Source organism: Sinocyclocheilus grahami, unplaced genomic scaffold (assembly GCF_001515645.1).
Source record: "Sinocyclocheilus grahami isolate Dianchi unplaced genomic scaffold, SAMN03320097.WGS_v1.1 scaffold1131.1, whole genome shotgun sequence".
Lineage (NCBI taxonomy): Eukaryota > Metazoa > Chordata > Actinopteri > Cypriniformes > Cyprinidae > Sinocyclocheilus > Sinocyclocheilus grahami.
In genome coordinates this window covers 216,695-222,694 of record NW_015506310.1, presented here as the reverse complement: position 1 = coordinate 222,694, position 6,000 = coordinate 216,695, and the positions used below count along the sequence as shown (strand labels likewise).

Below are 6,000 nucleotides of genomic sequence, written 5' to 3'. Positions count from 1 at the left end.
AACCCCTCCCACGAACTTAACAACAGAAAAAATAAGAACAGTAAACAACAAAAAATGACCGGTCATACCAAACAATGAGGACCGTCTACGTTCAAACACCCCGAGATTGCGGTCCGTGAAGTGCCGAATCAGCTATCCAGCCTGGTCTCTGGCTGTCAAAACTGTTCTGAGACAGCACAGGTATTCGACTCCTCCTCCCACCCAATGCACCTGACCCATCAACTCCACTCGGCGATTTTGCAACAAACATTTGGTCCCTTTATCCTGGTGCCCCGCAATGTTCTTTAATGAACTGCTCTGCATCCGCACTCGATGTAAACACCATATTCTTCCCTTGCCATGTGAAACGGAGTGAGGTTGGATATGACAGTGTGTATCTGACATTGACACTTCTCAGCATCCTCCGCGACGCAGTGAATTCCCTTCGTCTTCTGGCCAGCTCTCTTGACATGTCGGGAAAGAAGGAAATCCTACATCCATCCCATTCGATCATTCCTTTTTCTCTGGCCACTTGTAGTACTTTCTCCCTGGCTGAGGAACGAAGAAACTTAATCAGAACTATTCTTGGTGGTCGATCAGCATCGGACCTAGGAGTGAAAGCACGTTGCGCCCTCTCAATCTCAAACTCTCCATCCGGATCGATTCCCAGTCCCTCCGATAGGATTTTATACACGCACTTGATCATTCCACCTGCCTCCAGCCCCTCTTTCAAACCGATCATCCTTACGTTGTTGCGGCGGCTTCTGTTTTCTGAATCCTCAGTTCGATTCCACATAACCATCGCCATCACCAACGAGCTTCGAGGTGACATCTTCCATGTTAGAGATGCGGCCCTCCGCTTCGTCCAGCCTTTCTTGGATTGCGTTCACCGAGTTTTTGAGATCGGTGACAACCTCTTTGATTGATGACACATCTGTCGCCACACCTTGTAAGGTAGAGTTCATTTTACTTATTTCGGATAATAAGTTTTCCTTTTTATCTTTGAATCTTGATCTTTCCGCTGGGGTGACGGCGACTCATGTGGCGGCGAGGTCTGTCTCGTTGTCATGCGGCTCGTCGAAATCCCCTTAAAATACTTAGATGTGGAGGTAAACATCTGCTATCTAAGGCACCTTTTTATTTCACAAATATTTATGCTCACCAGGGATGCTAGTTGTAATAAAAATGTGGAGTGAATATGCTCGGATATATTGAAAATATTGGTGGGCCTACAGAGCTATACAACTATGCTGCCATCTTCTTCGGCGATCCCACGTGACTCCAGTGAGACTTTTTTAATAAGAAGTCTCTTATGCTCAACATGGCTGTTTTTTTTTCAACAATACAGTAAAAATAGTAATATTGTGAAATTATGTAAAATAATGTAAAATAAATTCTATTTGAATATATTTTAAAATATAATTTATTCCTGTGCTAGCAAAGCTGAAATTTTGCAACCATTACTCCAATCTTCAGTGTCACATGATCCTTCAGAAAGCATTCTAATATGCTGATTTGGTGTTCATGTAACATATTATTATTAATATGGGGAATTAATGGGGAAGTTGTGGCCTAATGGTTAGAGAGTCGGACTCATAACCCAAAGGTTATGGGTTCGAGTCTTGTACCGGCAGGAATTGTAGGTGGGGGGAGTGAATGTACAGCGTGCTCTCTCCCACCTTCAATACCACGAATGAGGTGCCCTTGAGCAAGGCACCGAACCCCCAACTGCTCCCCGGGTGCTGCAGCATAAATGGCTGCCCACTGCTCCGGGTGTGTGTTCACAGTGTGTGTGTGTGTGTGTTCACTGCTGTGTGTGTGCACTTTGGATGGGTAAATGCAGAGCACTAATTCTGAGTATGGGTCACCATACTTGGCCACATGTCAAGTCACTCACTTAAGTCACTTAATATTGAAAACAGTTGTGCTGCTTTTTGTGGAAACTCTGCTATTTTTTTCAGGATTCTCGGAAGAATAGAAAGATCAAAATAACTATTTGAAAAACATATTTTATGTAACAATGTAAAAGTCTCACTGTCACTTTTGATCAATTAAATATGTTGTTGCTGAAAAAAAAGTATGAATTACTTAAAAAACAACTACAAACTTTTAAATGGTAGTGTACTTCCAACATGAAAAACTCAATTTATTAAAAAATGTACATACATTCAGTCTTTTGTGAATATCACTTAAACTAACAACAATCATCCTCCAGGTAGTGACATCATTTTTGTTGGGAAAATAACAGCACACTATCAGACAACTTCAATTTCATGTATATTTCATATCATATACATTTCAAGTCAGTCCCTCATTGACCAGGAATGATCTGGCCATGTTATCAGCTATAGGGTAAAATTATTGTGTGCGATAGATACACTCACCACTGTCTGATGATTGACCTGTATGACCTCATCACCAGCATGGATTTTCTTACAGCGGTCAGCTAGCGACTGAGAGAGGGAGAGAAAGAAAGCCATTGGATTCCACATGAGAAAACAATTGTTTTTATAATTACATGTACTACCAATGTTCTTTCTTCGGCTGAACTGTCCATACATGTCATATTGAGATTGTACTGAAAGATTGAAAATGACCACTCACTCCCTCTGTAGTGCCCGTGATGACATGTAGGCCATCATAGGTTGATTTGATGTACATGCCCTAGGGCAAGGAGAAAGACACTTTAGAGCCATTGCCTGAAAATATCGGACACATTCTGGGAAAACATTGAAAGAAGCTTGCTGACATGACATGCAAGCACAAATCCTCTTTGACACACAGCCTCATAAAGAAGAGATATAGGGGGAGAGAGGGAGGGTGTGTGAATGTTTATTTTTTATCTCTATTCAGGCTTTATTGAGCAGATACTGACAGTGTCAAGTGTGTCTATATGTAATTGTCCAAATGTTACTGCCCGAAGCTCATTCAAACACAACTACCAGAATACCATCTATCTATCTATCTATCTATCTATCTATCTATCTATCTATCTATCTATCTATCTATCTATATCAGTCATTAGGAAGTAAAAAGATCAACAAGATTGAACAAGTTCAATTTTGAATAATTAATACATTTAATTAATTACTGAATAAATGAAGAAAATTAGTCTTAATATATTTTTCACCATCTTAAAGTCGTTTTGATGTTTTGTAGACAAATATATGGGAACTCCTTTAACACATCCTAGCTTGAAATCTCCTGAAGTTTGTGCATAAGGAGGAGAAATGAGAAATCTAGGCATCCTGATACCTACCAGTCCATCTGTGGACCTTATGTTGTCCAGCTGCACCACTTCCAGATGGGCGGCCTGGGACACCATGGGGTCCGAAGAGAGGGAAATTATGTGGTCACACACGCCTGACAGTGTCTTACACTGAGGACAGAGAGAAAGAAAAGTGAGAATAAAGAAGTTTAAGAATTTTAGATATCTTGACCAAGAGAGGCACAGAAAGCGTCTCCTAGCTGAAGCTGCTAATGGGCTTCAATATGCTGATGATTTTGTTGCATGTTCACCGCGATGCTTCGTAAACACCATCTGCGTTGAGACCGAGTGTCGACAGGATGCACCATATTATGATGTAATCATGTGACCAGGATGGTCTCATAAGCATACATTTCTATGATCTTGCTGTCTTCTTTGAATTGATCTGTCCAATCACAATTCTCCCTGTATCTGCTGCTGGTGACTAATCAGTGAAGGTGTTCCTGCTGTTGCAAAAGGAAACTCTCTCTGTCTCTCTCTCTCTCTCTCGCTGTCACTCTGAGACGAAATGTGGCCTGTCCTGGTATTTATAGCAGAGAGCCAGCTGTACCCTGACTGACAGTGCAGCATGGGCTAGAATCATGAATCAAATGTGAATATTTCTCTCTCACTCACCTCACACAAACACACACACTCTTGCTCTCTTTTTCTCACTTTGACACATATTTCTATTTTTGAACAGAGGAGCTAGATAAGGAGTTTTATGTAAATGAACAAAGAGGTTGTGTGAAAATATAAATGTCACTCTTACCACATGCAGTATCTTATTTTCTGTCTCATACACTGTGCCGTCCTAAAACACAAGAAAAGAACATGTTGTTTTAACAATTACATTTTAATACCATTTTAATTACATTACAGATATGAAATGAAATTCATAATAAATTTCATTTATAACACAAACAAAAAAAAATTCTTAATCAGTGTTTTAATTTAGTTTTCCAGTAAAAAAAAATCTAAACTTACTTTAAATTAAGAATAATTTATATAATAATAATTTTATATTTTCAAATATTTTAACAGTACATTTTATATATAGTATTTAAAATTAATAATATATTTACTATGGATTGTTAATCTTTCTTACTCCATTGCAAAAAGTTTTGTTTTAAGCATAAAATCACTAAATTATATTCACTTTATGCTTACAAGAAAAAAAAACTTAAGTCAACATATATTCTCTAAAAACAAGCCTCCTGGTGCAATTTTGTTGTTTTGTAGATATTTTTACTGGAAAGCAAGAAAGATACTAATTATTTTTTCCTGTAGTGTTATTTAATACTAAATTATTATATAATGCTTTCTAGTTAATGTACATTCATGTCATGAAACTTTGATTAATATATATATTAAAATTTGAATCATCAAGACTATTACATAATATTTGCTAATGGCATATCAACAAAAGTTATAAAATGCTTCCCAGTTATGTTATACTAGCTCATTATATAATTTCTGCTCTAATGGGTAAGCACAGTTTTGGGATATCTCAGTTGGCAAGCTGAGCCTTGCTTGTAGGACACAGGGCATTTTTTTTTGTAGTTGTTGGCACCGTGTCTTGCACCTATCTGAAATAGCCAAAGGCAGCGTTCTCTGTCCTGAGCAGACAGCTGAGGCGGAGATGAGTCATCCTCCCACACTGAACCTGGTGCAATACTTTTCCTCTTCCTCCTCTCATTTGCTCATTTCCTCCACTCTCCATCACTATGCTTAACAGTAGATTTCCAGCCTGTGGCTGAAGGAGCTCGGGGAGCTGGACTGGCCGCACACATGATTAATATTAAACATATTGGGAATCTCCTTCAGCACGCAACCTACACATCACAGGCTGATTCAAAAGAGAGTAAATAAAGCTTGAGCGAATACATTAGTGTTTAATTAAGAGAGAATAACTTTATGTAAAGGTTGAATGTGTTAAAGGCCCTTCAGAGTGAAGACGATACAACATGAGACTTGCAAGCTGTGGCATTTTTACACACACAGACTCATTTCACAGCAAGTATCATTAAGAGGAAATTCTACAAGCCTTCATATTTCTGTATTTCATATGTTCTGGGACACATCGCTTTTCTCCCACCTGGGAGTCTGTCCTCGCCCTCAATGGCCCATACCAGAGCAGCACTATTTCAATACAGGACAGAAAATTGAGAAGGAGAAAAAACACCCATGGCCTCCTTTTAAAGAACCTTCTGCCCTAGAAACTTTACCCTGCTTTCCAAGCATTCTCAAAAAAGACATTTCAGTCCTAGAGTGCTAAAATATGGCGTGACACTGGTGTAGGTGAAATGAAGAAAATAGACTTAAAGGGACAGTTCACCAAAAAAAAGAAAATTCTGTCATTTACTTGCCTTCATGTTGTTCTGATTGCCACAGTAAATATCATGCCCAACAACCTTCAGCAAGCTATAAGCTATAGTTTTAAACAGTAAGAAGATAGGTAAATAATATCTAGATATAGGTATTTGATGTATCTATCTATCTATCTATCTATACACACACATATTTGTTTGTGTGTATAATTACCTAAACAGTAGACATTTTTATTATATATATATATATACATACATTTTTAATATATATTTATACAGAGTGAGATATTTAATAGCCCTACATAAGCATTTTGTAAATGATTAAATTGTAATTATTTTTATTATTTATTTTCGCTAAAGGACTGATACTTTTATGGTGTTTTGGATTTTTTTTTAAAGCTTGACAGTAAAATAAAATCACTATCCACTTTCATTTAACAGAAA

General features: G+C 38.0%; 1 pseudogene; it reads right to left on the bottom strand.

Moving 5' to 3' along the window:
- Nucleotides 1-6,000, bottom strand: part of LOC107567160 (connector enhancer of kinase suppressor of ras 2-like) — a 65,435-nt pseudogene that overhangs the window by 36,910 nt on the left and 22,525 nt on the right.